This window comes from Giraffa tippelskirchi, chromosome 8 (assembly GCF_054371585.1).
Source record: "Giraffa tippelskirchi isolate mGirTip1 chromosome 8, T2T-mGirTip1v1.2.pri, whole genome shotgun sequence".
Lineage (NCBI taxonomy): Eukaryota > Metazoa > Chordata > Mammalia > Artiodactyla > Giraffidae > Giraffa > Giraffa tippelskirchi.
This window is the reverse complement of record NC_137282.1, coordinates 76,864,643-76,881,921: the sequence shown is the minus strand read 5'-3', so window position 1 is coordinate 76,881,921 and position 17,279 is coordinate 76,864,643. Positions and strand designations below refer to the sequence as shown.

Sequence of the window (17,279 nt, the reverse complement as noted above, 5' to 3'; positions counted from 1 at the left end):
GATTAGGAAAGAAATATATTGACAGTGGGAGAAGTAGTGGGATTGAGTAGGAAGAAGAATAATTGACTTGAGAAGTAAATTTCTCTTGCGATCCCTCTGGACCACTTAGACTATGGCCTCAGACGAATTATCACCTGTTGCCATTCTTTGTGAAATTCACGTGAGCTGTTTTGCAGTTTGGAACCACTGTTTCTACAGTCAGATTTCCCATGTCTACTTGCAACTTTTGGGGGTACTTTGAAAGAAAGGTATGTTTTCTTCATGAAATTTTTAAGCCTTTACAGATATTGAAGTAATGAATTTAGACATCATGAAAGTCCAGCATTATCCATGTATTTACTGTTGAAGAATGGATTTTATTTGACTCAAAATATGTATTTGTGTCTTGCTTTCTTTAGCTTTTAACCCATTGTTCTGAATTAAATTTGAAATGAAATTCAATTTTAAAACTCTGGACCATTGGAAATAATAGATTCCGAAGCACAACAATAGCTCTTGGTGACAGTATCTTTAAACCTGTGTATAACCTTGTCACCTTGCTGTATAGCAGAAATTGATACAACATTGTAATTCAACTATACTTCAGTTTAAAAATGATAATGAATATATTTACCGCTGTTGACCCCCCACTTTCCCCTAATGTGGGGATGCTCAGGCCAAAGGTTGTGGGGAGGAACAGGGAGCATCCATCTCAGATTTCCTTGAACAAATCAAGATGGGTGACATTGGTCAAGGCTGAGCCAGAGTCACTTAGATGAATTTAGTCTTAATAGAGGAGTGGGGATCCAGTGAAAGTCGTTTAGTGAGAAGTGCTGTTATGATGTCTCACTGATGTAGAAGAAAGACCATGAAGAAGAGGGCTGGGAGTGTACCCGTGTGTGCCCATTCACTCAGTTGTGTCCAGCTCTTTGTGACCCCATGGACTGTAGCCTGCTGGGCTCCTCTGTCCATGGGATTCTCCAGGCAAGAATACTGGAGTGGGTTGCCATTTCCCACTCCAGGGGATCTTCCTGACCCAGGGATCGAACCCACGACTCTTGCATCTCCGGCATTAGCAGGTGGGTTCTTTACCACTAGTGCCACCTGAGAAGCCCCACTCAGCTCCAGAATCCCTGGTTTATAAGTCAGGGGGTCTCTAACTTTCCAGCCACATGCTGGCGCTGTGTCGTTTGGGTGCCGTCTTTGATAACATGAGAAGCTACTGTGCCTGTTGAGCAGTTTATAGTTTTTCTAAAATTAATTTTTGGATGCTCATCTATACCCAAATTTATTTGCATCCAAAACCAAAAAAAAATGTTCTTTTAAGACATAAATTACAACCAATGTGCATCAAAACATTATTTTCATGGACATTTAGCACTTTCCTTTGCTTCAGCCAAACCCCAGGACCAGTTCACCCCTCCCCTGGCCTGCAGTTTCCGGCCCCTCCGTGTCATCATTCCCACAGTAAAAATAAGTGGGTTTGTGTTTTTGCAGAGTGTCTCTTCTCTGTTTCCTTCAGGATGTCTCAGTGCCTAAGAGATGCCCAGGAAATATTAATACATGTTGAACAATCGAAATGTACTAGGCCGATGTTACAGAGAAATTATGCACTGTGAAAAGAAGAGACTAAAAGGACGTCAGGGAGGCGACAGGTTGTGAGCCGGTTCTGTGCACGCGTGAGATGAGAACTGACTGCTGCCATTTATGAGGGGCTTACCTTGGGTCAAGTGCATTTCACAAAATATCTCATTTAATTGAATCCTATGATAACCATCTGCAGCAGGTTCTTAATCTCACTTTTAAAGACTTTTTTTTTAGAGCAGTTTTTGATTCACAGCAGATTGAGGGGAAGGTACAGCGATTTCCTGTCTACCCCTGGTGCTCACATATGCATGGCTTCCTGCATTGTCAGCAGCCCCACCAGGCGAGACTGCCCTTAAAACCGAGGAACCTCGCTGATGCACCACACTGCTGCCAAAACTTGGCCTTTGGTCACTGATGCCAAACATAATCATGGAGACAGTTTTGCATGAAGGGCAAAGAAGTAACTTGATTGCTTTGTCAGGCCAAGGGGGCCACATCAAGTTAATGTCCTCAAGACAGTGTGTCCCCTCTGGAGCAGGTAGTGAGGTGTCTTACAGTGTTCAAGGAGCTGCGCGTGGTCAGCTCGTGGACATTCTTCTGACTGGGTGGTGGTGAGCTAATCCCGAGTCAGCATCATCAACCTTCTGGTTCCAACCAGTCTGGGATCAATCTGCTGGGGTCTGCGTGCTTGTGAGCAGCACGCAGTTAACTTCATCCTCCTGGTGGGGGCTTCAGTATCTGGAAAACAGCTCAAAGGCCATGACTCAGAATATTATGTACAGTCTTTGAGGAGGAGCTAAAGTTCTTCAAATTTGTTTCATGGCTAAAGTTTTATTATTTTGTCTTGCTTGACTGTTTTCCTTTCTTTTGGCATTTTCTCACTTTCCTAATTAAATATATTCTTTGAGGTTTTTCTAGAGACTAAAGGCAGACAGAGGACATGGGTTCACAGTTCACAGTTTACATCAGGGTTCTCTCTTAGTGTTGTGACTTCTATGCCTGTAACAATTGTATAATGTCGTGTATCCATCCTTATAGGATCATATAGAATCGTTTTTTGTCCTAAAATATTTCTGTGCAGGACCTATTGATCCCTCCCTCCCTCCTAACCCAGGCATCCACCAATCTTTACTGTCTTAATAAGTTTACCTTTTCTAGAATGTCCTATGATTGGAATCATACAGTATGTTTCCCTCTCATATTGACTTTTCACTTAAGATTATGCATGTAAGTTTCCTTCACAGCTTTTCATAGCCTGATAGGTCATTTCTTTGTAAAGCTTAACACTAGTCCATTGTCTGCATGACTGACATTTGTTTATCCATTCACCACTTACTGAAGAACATCATGGTTGCTTCTGAAAATTAACAATTATGAATAAAACCGCTATAAACATGCATGGGAAAGCTTTTGTGTGAGCATTCATTTTCAGTTTGCTTGGGTAGATACCAAGGATTGTGATTTCTGGATCACGTGAGAGTATGTTTCAGTTGCATAAGAAACTGCCAAACTGTCTTCCAAAATGAGTATCCCATCCTGGGTTTGCCCACCAGTGGATGAGACTTCCGGTTGGTCACCAGCACGGTGTCATCACTGTGCTGAATTTTGGCCATTCTAATATGTGTGTAGTGGTTCAGTCTCATTTTTCTGGCCTTCATTTTGCTTGGATAAGACAAATGAAGCATGGAGTACTTAGACAACTTACCTGAGGTCACACGCTGGTAACTGAAAAACTGGAATCTAAATATACTTGTTGAAACTGCAACCCCATATCCAAGGCTTGCAACCTCTTCTAACCACTGTATCCCACCCCTTTCCCTGGAGAGACAGGTTTCCTCAAATTTGAAAGTACAAGACTGCCCTGTTCCCCTATGCACTGGTTTATATTGAAGGTAAAAGGAGCTAGTGTTATCTGTAAGTCCTTTGAGAATTGCAAAGCACTATAAATGTGCTAGTGGTTTTTTTTTTAATCACCACCAGCGTCCCCTTGAATAAATAATGCAAGGTCGTGTGACAGGGAAGGGGCTGGGGGAGGGAAGTATGACCATTTACAACCACAAAAACCCTCTGTACATGTCTAGCGCCTGGCAGAGGGGAGGGCAGGCCTATTCGTAGAGGGTGTCCTGGTGTCCAGGCCGGCAGAGAAGGCAGACCTTGGGCTGGAGCCCTCGGGGGGTGGAGGTGCCGCCCTCGCCACTGTCCATGTCCTCCACCTGGATGTCCGTGTCCTCCACCTGGATGTCCATGTCCTCCACCTGGATGGAGACGCTGAGCACCTGGCCAGCGCCAGGATGAGGATGCGGTCGCCTCCATTGCACATAGGCTCCACCTGCTGCTGGCAGAGTTCCCTGATGGTCGCCCACCCTCGATGAAGTGCTCCAAGAACTTGCTGTCCCGCTGCAGGTTGGCCGAGGGGAGCAGCTGCAGGAAGATCACCGGGTAGTCCAAGGTGCTCTGGTCGTTGAGGGAGGCCAGCAGGTCGGCCACTGAGGTCTGCTTCTCCACCCGCTCGTTCAGGTCCATGAACGTGTTGTGGAAATCTTCAACTGTGAGCTCAGTGAAGCTCTGGGACACCAGGTCCTCTTCGCTCTTGGCAACCACAGCCTTGAACCACTGCAATCCCTTGCTGTCATCCAGCAATGCCTCCAAGTGGGACAATCCAAAAGCGCGGTAGAAGCAGTTTCCACCAGCCCGGGTCTTGCAGATGTAGGAGTATTTTCTGTGGAGGTCCTTGATCTTCTGTTGATAGATGTTGTCATCCTCAGCGTACTCTCTGTATGAGACAGAGAGCTCCAGCCACTCCCAGACCAGCGGGGTCTGCACAGCGATCTCTTGCTGAATTTGGTCTGCTGAGCCATGATGGCTTCATCATGGGCAAGACAGTTAACACCTTCCCAGTCGCTGCTCAATGGCTCCTGCTTCTGCTGCTGAGATTCCTCTGCCGCCATCATTAAACAGGTGGCACTAGTGGTAAATAACACGCCTGCCAATGTAGGAGACATAAGAGATGTGGGTTCAATCCCTGGGTTGGGAAGATACCCTAGAGGAGGGCATGACAACCCACTCCAGTATTCTTGCCTGGAGCATCCCATGGACAGGGAAGCCTGGCAGGCTACAGCCCAAAGGGTTGCAAAGAGTTGGACATGACTGAAGTGACTTAGCATGCATGAATATAGACAGTAACATATGTACATGCAAGTACATACTATAGGTACACAACATGTGATGTATTTGGAAAAGGTGAGATCATGTGAGTGCCAGGTGTAACACCAAGTACTTAACGTGACTTTCAATCAACTTCCCTATGCTTTAGATTCCTGATCTAGAAAATAAGATATGGCTACATTTTAACCATTGCTATATGACAGGTGAATGTGTGCTATATGTGAACAAAATAAAGATTGCAGTGTCTGAGGCTCTGTAGATGGGCAGAGGGTAAAAGATTCCTGGTGGGTGGTAGCTGTCCACGCAAGAGGCAGGATGCAATGGGTCAAAGGCAAAGGCATGAGGGAAAAGACTAAGAGTGGGATGCTAAGTGAATATTAAGCTCACTCTGTCCAAAGCAAGCCATTATGATGCTTATAATGACAAACTCTACCAGAGGAAAATGATGGCTGAAGCCAGTTAGAAAGACAGCCTCCTGCTACCTGCCAAATAAGCGCACCCACCTGTAACCAGTGAGATTTCCCACCAAGTGTGCGGGTGCAGCTGGAGACGCTCAAGGTGTCTTCATTGTTTAGTAGAGTCTTTGTTCCTTTTAGTTTATTAGAACAAAATTATGTAACACATTTTATAGCTATTAAATTATAACTAGGCATGTTGACTATTCATTGAGTCATTGTATAGATCAGTTATCCTGGTAGATGCTGGCAATGATCCTTTTATTTCCCCTTGACATTTATGGAGGTTCTGGATTTGTGCCAGTTTGCAGCTCTGTGGGCTTCCCAGGTGGTGGTAGGGGTAAAGAACCCGCCTGCCGTTGCAGGTAGATGTAAGAGACATGGGTTTGATCCCTGAGTCAGGAAGATCTCCTGGAGGATGGCATGGGAACCTGTTACAGTGTTCTTGCCTGGAGAATCCCATGGACGGAGGAGCCTGGCAGGCTGCAGTCTTAGGGTTACACAGAGTCAGACATGACTGAAGCGACTTAGCACCTACACACGCAGCTCTATATTGAATCACTGGAACTTTATAGCAATGAAATCACTCACTTTGAAACTGATGATGTGCTATAGATGAGCATTTGTGTACATCTATGAATTGGATATTAGCTTATATTTCAACTGTCTAATTTTCATCATCCATAAAGTAAAATCTACCATCAGTTCTACGGGCGATTTTAAATATAACATTCTTCTTTTCTGTGTGCTGTTTCTGTTATGTGCATTGGAGAAATGTTTCCCCTACTCTGTTTTCAAAGAGCTTACTTTACAAAAAAAAAAAAGTTATTTTGATAGAACAGAATGCTATGTCAATAGCTCCAAGTCTGGTACCACCGAGATTCCCGAAGCACCATTATTAGTAATGTCTTAGCCCATTGATTCTAGACAGAAAAGCTCAATAGGAGCAGACAAAGACATTGGCCTGTTTTCAGAACACACACAGAAGTACTTGGCTTGGGGAACTGGAAAAACAAAGCAGTGAGGTGAAGGGACTCAACGCTCTCTTCTGAATAAAGGATATTTCCAATCCTTTAATTGCACCAACAGCAGATGCTTCCTAAGGAAGGTTAATTTGCAAAAACATGAAATAAAATAAACCTACTCTTGGACATTTTCTCATCTAAGTCCCATTTAAAACTGAGCATCAGAGGACACTCAATTGATGCCGTGGGGATCAGGGAGTGATGTGTTTGTTTTCTGCAGAGTTGTTTTACTGAAGCATTGTGTGATGGTTCACATTCTGATGGGCAGCTGGACATCCATTAAGATCTCTTCCCTAAAGGGTACAATTGCACATTCAAATACTGATCAATAAGGCTTTGATTTCACTCACAAACACTGTCAGGTCCGCCGTTTGCCATGTGTTATCTAAGAGTCATTTGCAGCATATTGGATATAATAATTGCTGGTATTATCAGATGGAATATTGTAACAGAAAGTCCATGAATATCATGCAGTGAGCTCCTGAGAGACAGAGAAGGTAGTTTTGGGAAATCTCAGACACTTTGCTGTTGGCTGCCAAGTAGTGTTTTTGGCGGGTCACTGACACAGAACTCTGTCAAAAAGTACTCTTTGGTGGACAATAAAAAATGCAAATGGCCGTTCACTCATGGAGTAATGATCACTTTGGATGGATTCTGAAACGTAGTGTGTCATAAACATTAAACGATCAGCCTTATTTACGTGGCCCCAGCTTCAGTTACTCACCGACTATTGAAGATGATTTTTCAGTGGGTCGCGTAGATGTGTTTCTTGATTGCGTGTTGCTGTTGTGGGTGATTGAACCTCATCTTTTCTAGACACGGAGGATGTCGGTTTGAACACTACCATATCCATTCAAGAAAGGATGGTGCCTAGGTGACACGGTTGCCGCTGGCAGGACCCGTTGCAGAGGATCAGGCACATAGGGCAGCTGGGCCAGCCCAAAGGCATGAGGGCTGCAACCAAGCAGACCCCACTGTGTCAGATTCAGGAATTTCTCACTGTCCGAGATCCCAGACCTCTCCTTCCACTCAACCTCTGCTGATTTCACCCACATGCGATCATGAACTCCAAGTCTGTTTTCAGTCAGTTCGAAGGGGAGGCTCCCTCCACACCAGCATCTGAGTTTGAACTTCCTTTCCCGTCTCATAATTGCACCAGCTTGGAACTGATGACCATCCCTCATGATAAGGACTTGGACCTCAGCCCGCCTGTGAGTTGCCCTCTGCATTCTGTTCCTCCCAACTGCTGGTCAAGAGTTTGCTCTGTCCTGTTGTCTAGATATGTAATTAACATGTAAGTGACACATCAAACCATTGCACACACTTTGGTCATTAGAGCTGACCCAATCCAGGCAATTATAGGAAGAAAACTTCCAGTTGAACTCATATGGAACCTGTTTGCAGATTGTGGGGCAAAAATAAAGCTCTTACCTTATACAATGTTAGAAAGAAAGAAAAAAAGGCCTGATCCAGTCTGAGTTTTCTCAGCGAATAGTATTGTGCAATGGTGAGCAAGCTGTGGAAATTGTCTCCAGGAAGAAAAATGAAATGATTTTTCAGAGCCTTTAAAACATTGTTGATGCTGTTTAAGGTAACAGCCAGGAGATCCATGTGGGAAAAAATGCTGTCATTGTTTGTAAGTCAAAAGAATGAACAGATTTTGTGTGTGTGTGTGTGTCTCTTAACTTTGCCCAGCAGTTTTCTCCTATGAACTTGGAGGTCTTCAAGAAGCCCCCTGGCTTTCATATTTCTTTTCTAAGCACTCATTTTCTTCAACAGACCCATAAATGAGCCATTGATTAGGGTACAGACAGTTTGTTCATAGGCCTATTCAATTCTGAATTCTGTCCAATAAAAAGGAAAAAAGGAAGAATATTCTCCCACATGTGAGACAGCTGAGTGCACTAACCAATTCAGTGCTTTCTGATAACCAGCAGTGATTTTTTTTTTTTTTCCTTTTTGAGTATGAAACTCACCAAGTGCCCCATTGTAATGATAAATGCCAAAAAAAGCCTCCTTCACAAGATGAAATTGTCTGCAGGGGAGCATCCTTATTTTTGAGACATTTGACATAGGGTTAAATTTTCACTGACAAAAAGTCATAATGCTTTTTCTCTTATACTGTGAGGTTAGGCACACCTGTTTGAATAAGTCATATAGGTGCTAAGCCTCTTGTTTGGCTTTGAGAAACTTTTTTTTTTTCTCTTCTCACAGTGAAAATCAGCTCAGAAATGGAGGTAAGGGAAAACAAGGCTTATGGGAAAAAGAAGACATTTAGCAATAGGAAGGAAAAAAATCCTTTCTGCATCTTATAAGGTGCTTTCTTTAAAGAGAGAAAAATCTTTTGTGTATGCATCTAAGAGTTAAACCGTATGGAGCTTTCATTCTGCATTGTAGAATTATCAGAAGGGAGCCCCTCTCTAATGAGAAATAAAAATCTAATTCTTTGTAAGGAATTTGCTTTTTTTTTTTTTTGTATGGACCACCAAGATGGAAACTTCCAAACTGAGTTTCCCTGCTCCTGCCGAGGCTGGAATTGAAATTTCTTTTCACAATGATGGAGCTGCAGGAGAGGTATCAGCCGCTCAGTCTGCAGACTGAGGGGAGCAGCGTGGCGCTGACTCAGACTGACTTGCTATGGATTTCCTTTGAGCAAATTAAAATCTACCTCCCTGGACAAATCGAAAAAGAGGATGCCCTCACATTTTGCTGTATCTTACCAGGGTACCACTGGCATCCATCTCTCTCAAAACAATCCTTTTCTAAAGTTTTCTTCTTTTCCTTTTTTTTTCAGATTTGAAAGATAGTTTTTAAGGTTTGCCTGTGTTTCAAACTTTCTTTCCTGACAAATGAAAGCTCAACTTGTGAGGGTCAATGAAGGGCAGTATTGAAAACGGCAGTTTGTTTTCTGGAGAGAAAAATCTTGGCTTGTGATGGTAGAACTGGTTCACCATCTCAGTGGAAGAAAAATGGGATGGGGGTGATTTAATTGAAACCTTCATTTTTTCTACTCTTTTAAGTCACCTGCTGTATGTGGCCAGATTCTGGGGCAAATACAGAAATGAATTAGAGGAGATCTGATGATGATTAATTTTATTTGCAAACTTGACTAGTCCATGGGGTACACAGATAGCTGGCTAAACGTTATTTCTGGATGTGTGTGTGAAATATTGACATTTGTCTCTTTGTGGGTTTTTTTTTTTTTTAGGTATTATGTTTATTTATTTTTTCAATATTTGATGTCATCTGCTTCCAGCATTTAAAAAAAAATTATTGGAGCATAATTGATTTACAATGTTGTGTTAGTTTTAGGTGTACAGCAAAGTGATTCAGTTATACACATTCCTTTTCAGATTCTTTTCTCATATAGGTTATTACAGAATATTCAGTAAAGTTCCTTGTGCTATACATTAGGTCCTTGTTGACTGTCTGTCTTATGTATAATAGTGTGTATATGTTAACCCTAAATACATGATTTATCCCTTCCCCACATTTCCCCTTTGGCAACCGTTAGTTTATTTTCAATATCTATTAGTTTAAATACATTCATTTGTATCATTTTTAAAATTAGATTCCACGTATGAATGATACCCTATGACGTTTCTTTCTCTGTTTAACTTAGTATGATAATCTCTAGGTCAGTTCATATTGCTGCAAATGCCATTATTTCATTTTTCATGGCTGAGTAATATTCTTTGGTCTATATGTACCACATGTTCTTTATCCATTCCTGTCAATGGACATTTAGGTTGCTTCCATGTCTTCACTGCTATAAATAGTGCTGCAGTGCACACTGGGGTGCATGCATCTTTTCAAATTGTTATTATTTTTTCAGATATAAGCTCAGGAGTGGGATTGCTGGGTCATATGGTAGTTCTATTTTTAGTTTTTTAAATAGCCTCCACACTGTTCTCCATAGTGGCTTTACCAATTTACATTCCCACCAACAATGTAGGAGGGTTCCCTTTTCTCCACCCCCTCTCCAGAATTTATTGTTTGTGGACTTTTTTTTTTAATGATGGCCGTTCTGAATGGCATGAGGTGATATCTTTGTAGTTTAGATTTGCAGTTCTCTGATAATTAGTGATGTTGATCCTCTTTTCCTGTGCTTTTTGGCCATCTGTATGTCTTCTTTGGGGAAATATCTGTTTAAAACTTTTGCCCATTTTTGATGAGGTTGTTTGTTGGTTATTGGTGGTGGTGGTGATTTTTTGGATATGAAGCTGCGTGAGATGAATCCCTTACTGTTTTGAAGATTAATCTCTTGTAGGTTGCTTCATTTGCAAATGTTTTCCCCCATTCTGTGGGGAGATGGGCCTTTGAATGGCTAGACTCAGGAAAGCACCGGGCACTCTCTACAGCAGGCGGGCTTCAGGCAGTCCCTCGATAGCCTGCGTAGGATGGGAAATTGGAGGAGAGCTGAACTCACTCATGCCGCCTGAACATGGAGTGGAGATGCTGACTTTCTCCTGCATCGACCACCCAGCTCTCAGATCCTTAGGACCACACCACCCGCTTCCTTGAGTTTCCAGCCTGCGTCCAGCAGACCATGGGGTTTCTCAGCCTGCATGATTGGTTTCTTTGCTCTGGAGATCCCATCTGGTACAGACCTGCTCCAGGGTTTCTCAAAGTGGGGTCAGGCACTGCTCGTGGTGGGAAAGAAGTCATTTTGATATTTGCATGTAGGAAGCACTCTTTTTCTTGATAGGAAGGAACTCTGCTTCACTAGATTCTGCCAATTGAAATCTTTATGAAAACTATTATGAAAATGAGAAGGTATATAGCATCAGTGTTCAAATACAAAAAAATGATAGTCATTAATATTTATTATATGAAGTCTGTTTATATGTACCATAGACACTAAGTGTTTTAGAAAATTATTTATTAAGGAGTCTTGCCATCTGTATGGTACTTTCATTGCCAGGGAAGAGATGCTTGGTTTTGAAGACTAGGTAACACACCATTGACTGGGAAAGAAAAATCAGCTATAGATGCCCTTGGACTAGATGGTGAGAGCTAGAGATGAGGTGATTACTTGGCTAGGAACTTGGAACAAGTCTCTTTCATGAAGGTTGTTTCAGTTCCAGCTTTTTCAGAGATCACTGAGAAGACAAGTGATCTTGTCTTGGAAATGTCTTCAGTGGTGATGTGTGATATTGATTGTCAGATATTTTTTAGTCTGAAGCCACCTCGATGTTTGGTTAAATGAATAAGAGAAGGAAAAGATGAAAAAAAAATGCTAGAAAAGGCATCTCTGGCTCCTGGAGCTCAAAAGCAAGGTCAAAGATTTTATATTTGGCAGAGTGTTTTGGAATTGGGTTGGGAAGCGTACAAGAGTTTAATTAACAGGGATTATTAAATTGCATGAGTGTAAGAGATAAAGAATCTTAAATTGCATTGGGGTGGGGAAATGGAGAAATAGGCAAAAAAAGGTGCCACGGAGAACAAAATATAATTTCCTCGGCTTTTTAATCAGTGAGCCTAAGAGATTATTTCAGAGACTTGGGGTCTTCAAAGTAATTAGGACACAACAAAATGATAAAACACAGAAAGGCTCTATGAATTTGTAAGGCTATCAGAACACTGCCAAAGAAGAAAGAAACAAAGAAAGTGAAGCTGCTCAGTCGTGTCCGACTCTTGGCGACCCCAGGGACTGAAGCCCGCCGGTTCCTCTGTCCATGGGATTCTCCAGGCAAGAATTCTGGAGTGGATTGCCATTTCCTCCTCCAGAGGATCTTCTCAACCCAGGGACTCTTTACTATCTGAGCTACCAGGGAAGCCCCGAACATTGCCAGCTTCTAGGGAAATATTTATCCCTCATGTCATCCTGAGAAGCAAGGATGGTGTGTTTTCTCCTTGACCTCAGAAACACCTTTTGCTTTCCCCAGAAATACTCCACTGTTTCTAAGTGAAAAAAAAAGGGACTGGAAAGAGTTAATTAATCAAAATCACAACACAAGTGATAAAAATGTGAAAGAAATATGTGGGTGCATATTTTAAAGTCTAAAAGTTCTTTGAAGCTAGAGAAAAAAAAGTGAAAAAAGTTAATGTTAATCATTCAGTCATGCCCTACTCATTGTGACTCTATGAGCTGGAGCCCACCAGGCTCCTCTGTCCATGGGATTCTCCAGGCAAGAATACTGGAGTGTGGGTTGCCATTTCCTTCTCCAGAAGCTAGAGAAACCCTTAGCTAAAGTGCTTAAGCTCTAATAGATAGCTAAAAAAAACCATGAGATCAGAGTGTTATCTCTATAAATGATTCTACACTGCTCATCTGTTCTCTGTATAGTTGTATTTTGACCATGATCATTAACTGTACTGTCAAAGTATTCTTTGCCTATATAATAGTAGTTTGCTATGATTTGCATACTCTTCATTGATATGTTACCAACATTTTGTTACTAAAACGCCTGTTTTAAATAATGAAAATGGAACAATAGGATTATAATACAGAGCCGAGTGTTTAAATCCATCAAGTGAAATACTGTAGGTTTTAGATGGGTGCCAAAGAGGAGGCAGCTTCTTTAATAGGGAAGGATCAAAGAAGAGAAGATGGCTTTGCAGGGACAAAGATGTTTTGTTAAACTGTTAGGAGGGATGGAAGGGCATTTCGAAGTGAGAATGATCGTTAAATAATAACCTGGAAAAATGTACAGAGCATTTCAGGTGATTAACATGCAATTCAGCAAGGCTGGGTGGTAGAAGATGATACTAGGAAGGAATCTTAGAGTTAGGTTGAATATTGGTGTAGAAGTTGGGGCAATAACTGTAGAAATGTGGAGACTTTGAAAAGTGCTTTTGTAGAATTACCAAACAGTATATGTACTTACGGGGCTTCCCCTGTGACTTAGCACTAAAGAATCCACCTGCAACGCGGGAGACACAGAAGACTCAGGTTTTATCCCTGGGTTTGGAAGATCCCCTGGAGGAGGAAATGAGAATCCACTCCAATATTCTTGCCTGGGAAACCCCATGGATAGAAGAGACTGGTGGGCTACAGTTCTTGGGGTCCCAATGAGTCAGACACGGCTGATCATGTATACATATGCATACATATATGTACTTATATTGCTCAAAAAAGCATATTGTATATCTTTCCCATCTGCTCAGCTCATAGTCCTACTCCAGCATCCACAGGTAACCAATTTTATTTGTTTTTCATGTGTATCCTTCCAAAGGCTCTCTATGCAAAGATAAATTATTATTATTTCCCACCCTTTTACACAAAAGGTAGCATGTAGGAAACTTCATACACGTTTCCTATTTTGCTTTTTTTTTTTCTTAAAATATACATTTTGGAAATTTTCTGTATTTTCTAAAAGCTAAAGGCTATGGAATTGCTAGTTTATTTTACTGGTTTCCTATTGTTATTTTAGTGGCTTTAATCTTTTACAAACAATGTAAATCTGTCACTTTGCATGCAGCAAGGAAACCTCAAGAATAAATTGCAAGAACTAGGGTTGTTGAGTTCAAAATATATTGAGTTTCTAATTTTGATAGTTATCAAGGATTGTTACTTGTAGGAATTATGTTCATTTATATTCTTCATGGCACTTCTTTAATAGTTTTACCAACAACGAAAGATCCATCTTTGAAATTTTGACAATCTTATCCATGAAATAAAGGAAGCTTGGAGGAGTTTAATAAACACTTTTCTTTTTAGGAGTGGATTTGAGCATCTTGTTTTTATATTGAGATTCTTTTGTGTTTTTTTCCCCATAAATTCACTATTTACTACTTTTGCCTCTATTTGATTGAGTCAATGTTCTTTTTTACTTATAAATTTAAAGGTGTTAATTATAAATTAGTTACAGAAATCTTTAAAAGTTATGTGAGTTGCAAATTTTTTTTAATAGACTGTTTGCCTTTTGCCTTTTCTCATGATGTTTGTTTTGTTTTCGTACACTAGTGTCTGGAATGATCTGAATTTTTCCAGGGTTACACATAAATTCTGCCATTCTAAGCCTTCTGTTTAATACTGGCTTTTAATCTCTGTTCCACTTTTTTAGTTTATCTTGATGCAAAATGTGAGATAGTATTACTGGTCATGCTTTTATATCTAGTCAATTGCCTCCAAATATGCTCTTTCTTAATAATCTATCTTTCTTTAATTGACTTGTATTGTCATGTATCCAAAAGAGATGGCAGTTCTGTCTGAGTTCAGTTATAAATGTGCTGCAATTCTGAGTTAAAAAAGAAAGGTTTATTAGGAATATGCATTTGTTCTCAATATTATGGGGAGGAAAATGTAAAAAGTAAAAATAATAAAATCCAGGGGAAACGCATGAAAACATGAAAAGTGACAATAAAAACAAGAAAAAGGCAAGGGAAATTTTCTTCTCACATATCACATGTATATTAACAAGCTCCAACAATAAAACCACATAGTTTTCTTATCCACATGAATAGATTTACAACCCAATGAACTCGTAGGGCTTCCAGTATAAAGCCTTTTCAGGGACACCAAGGCCTGTTGTTTGCAGCTGTGTTTATGCTCGACGTCTGTTTTGGATTTTGAAAGTTACCCGTGTTTAAAAGGGGCGCCAGGGCGGAGGGAGGCCGAAAGAGGGGAAGCACAGACATGAGGCTGTGTTCTCGAATGTAAACGAGCAGGAGAAGCACCAGGGCATCCTGCTCCAGCAGCTTCTGACTCGGTGGGTCTGGATGGGGCCTGGGGTTCCGCACTTGTGGCAGGCTCTCCCGGGGATGCTACTGCCGGCTGAGGGGCCGGGTGGTAGGCAGGGCTCTGGTCTGACAGGTCAGGGTGGAGACAGTGTCTGAATTAGGGCGTCAGTCTGGGGTATGGAAAGAATGAGGACGAAGTGAAAGAGCATCCCCGCGGGCTCATAACAACTGCTGACAGATTGAACGTGGGCGATGAGAGAAAGGTGGGAAAAGAGAGTTTTCCAGCTGGGGAGATGCTTTCAACCTTCAAGAAAAAAGAGGAAGATAACCAGGAAGCTTGGCAGACGTTGAGTCTGAGTGTTTGATTTTGAGAGAGATTTGCCTGGGAATCAGTATCAGACTTTAAATGTGGCAATGGAGTGACCGTCCAGACAGAGTTGTTTTTCAGTCGCTCAGTCGTGTCTGACTCTTTGCGACCCCATGGACTGCAGCACACCAGGCTTCCCTGTCCATCAGCAACTCTCGGAGCTTGCTCAAACTCGTGTCCAAGGAGTCGGTGACGCCATCCAACCAACTCATCCTCTGTCGTCCCCTTCTCTTCCTGTCTTCAATCTTTCCCAGCATCAAGGTCTTTTCCAATGAGTCAGCTCTTCCCATCAGGTGGCCAAAGTCAGATTAGGAAGCAGGAAAATAGTAGGACCAAGAATAGAACTTTGAGACACATCTGCATTAAAAGTGGGGTAATGCAGAATAATCAGGGGGTAGGAAAAAATGCAGAGAGAATTATTGGGTAAATACAGGGATCTGGGAAATCTGGACACCACCCTCCACCCTCTACCATTTTGGGGGCTGTTGATAAGTGGTGTGACTGGGATTCCCCAATCTGTGAATGAAAAAAGGAGGAAACCGAAGAGGGATCCTGTGTTGTTTAGAATGCGTGAGAGGAGCCTCCAAGTGTGGAAAGAAAAGCACAATTGTTTCCTGATTTCGGTCAGGAAATCTACTTAAAATGGCCTGGTCATAGGTTCACATTTGCAGGAACCAGCCTTTCTTTTGCTCATCAGTCTCAGTATTTCTTTTCTGTAAATTAAAGTTCAATTGAAATCCAATCCACCTCCCTTTACCTACAATCCCTTGGCTGGTTTTGCTCTCTGAGGTCAGTACACAATCAGAGTAATGAAGATCACGGGATCGACCGAGAAATTGAAAGTAACGGCTCTTTCCTCCAAAGCTGAGAACTGGCAGATCAAGTTTGATTAGACCTGGAGTTAATCTGAGGATTGGTTGACGATAGCACACTCCCATAATAAAACCTTTGAAGTGGAAACATGGAAACTCTAACAAGATCAGTCTAAATCAGGGATTGACATCATTTCAGAATTAGGTTGCCAAGATGCTGAGCCCATTCTTTTTCTGTCGTGTGGGGTGTGGAGCTTCCTTTGCTGACAGGAACTTTCCCCAGTCGTGAGGGCGCCATTGTCCCGTTCGTGTTTCCCTTGTCATCTCACGTGATGATCAGTTATTCGGACTGAGGAGGCATTACTAGTGTCCTCAGGGAATAAATGAGGGGCAGCTATAGAGTACTGAACATTTTCAAGAGGGAAAATTGGAAGAAATTACCTCAGGAGGGGTCAACTGAAGTAGACAAAATTTTGTTAACTAGAAGGTGAAAGAGAATTGCGAGCCATCTAGAAGTTGGGATTTGAAAGGGTACAGAAAGGAAGGTGGGAGATTCCAGACTGTGATTTTTCGAATTTTTTGGCAAATAGCCCTTTCTGATACCTACTTTAAACAAAAATATTGAGATGCTTAAGGTGGTTTTATATCTGCATGAGAGTCTAAATATAATAGAAGGTTTTTTAAAAATGTTTTAATGCTTTAGTTACCTATTAGCATGTATATCCTTTTTTATTATTTATTTATTTGCTAGAGGATAGAGTTCAATGCTGTCAAGCGAATCACTCCTTTTAATTCTCTTTGCCTTGCTCTTTTTGCTTTTCTCTTGTACTTTTATTATAGACTGCTGTTTACTGTCTTCCTCTTTAATAGTAATGGTACATAAATAAGATTTTGAGAGTGTATTAAGTGCAATCAGTCTATTTCGTATAAATCCAAGATACACAGAAGCATTTCAACACATGAAAGATAGAGTTGAATTGCAAGTATTCTTAGGATTAGGTACATTTCCTTTTGTTTTTGTTAGACTTATCAAATTACTCCTATTAATAAATGTTCTCATGCATTATGTAAGAGCTGAGAGCATGATGTGAAGTTTGAGAGTCCTGCATTTGAGAAGCTGTGTGTACCGAATTCCCACCTGCCACACTCTAATGCATCTGTGATCTAACGGTGGTGCAAATTGCCTAATTTCCTGCAGCAACTCATATCAAAATAGTTCATCAAAGTTAATTAAAATTTTCAATATTTCTTGAGAGAAGAGCAA

The 17,279-nt window shown here is 41.4% G+C and overlaps 1 long non-coding RNA gene and 1 pseudogene across 1 annotated transcript in view; one reads left to right on the top strand and one right to left on the bottom strand.

Annotated features, from left to right (window-relative positions):
- The window catches only part of LOC145519090 (uncharacterized), a 255,141-nt gene that overhangs the window by 165,569 nt on the left and 72,293 nt on the right, over positions 1-17,279 (top strand). The window lies entirely within an intron of this gene.
- LOC145519089 (ubiquitin thioesterase OTUB1-like) lies at positions 3,672-4,514 on the bottom strand (annotated as a pseudogene).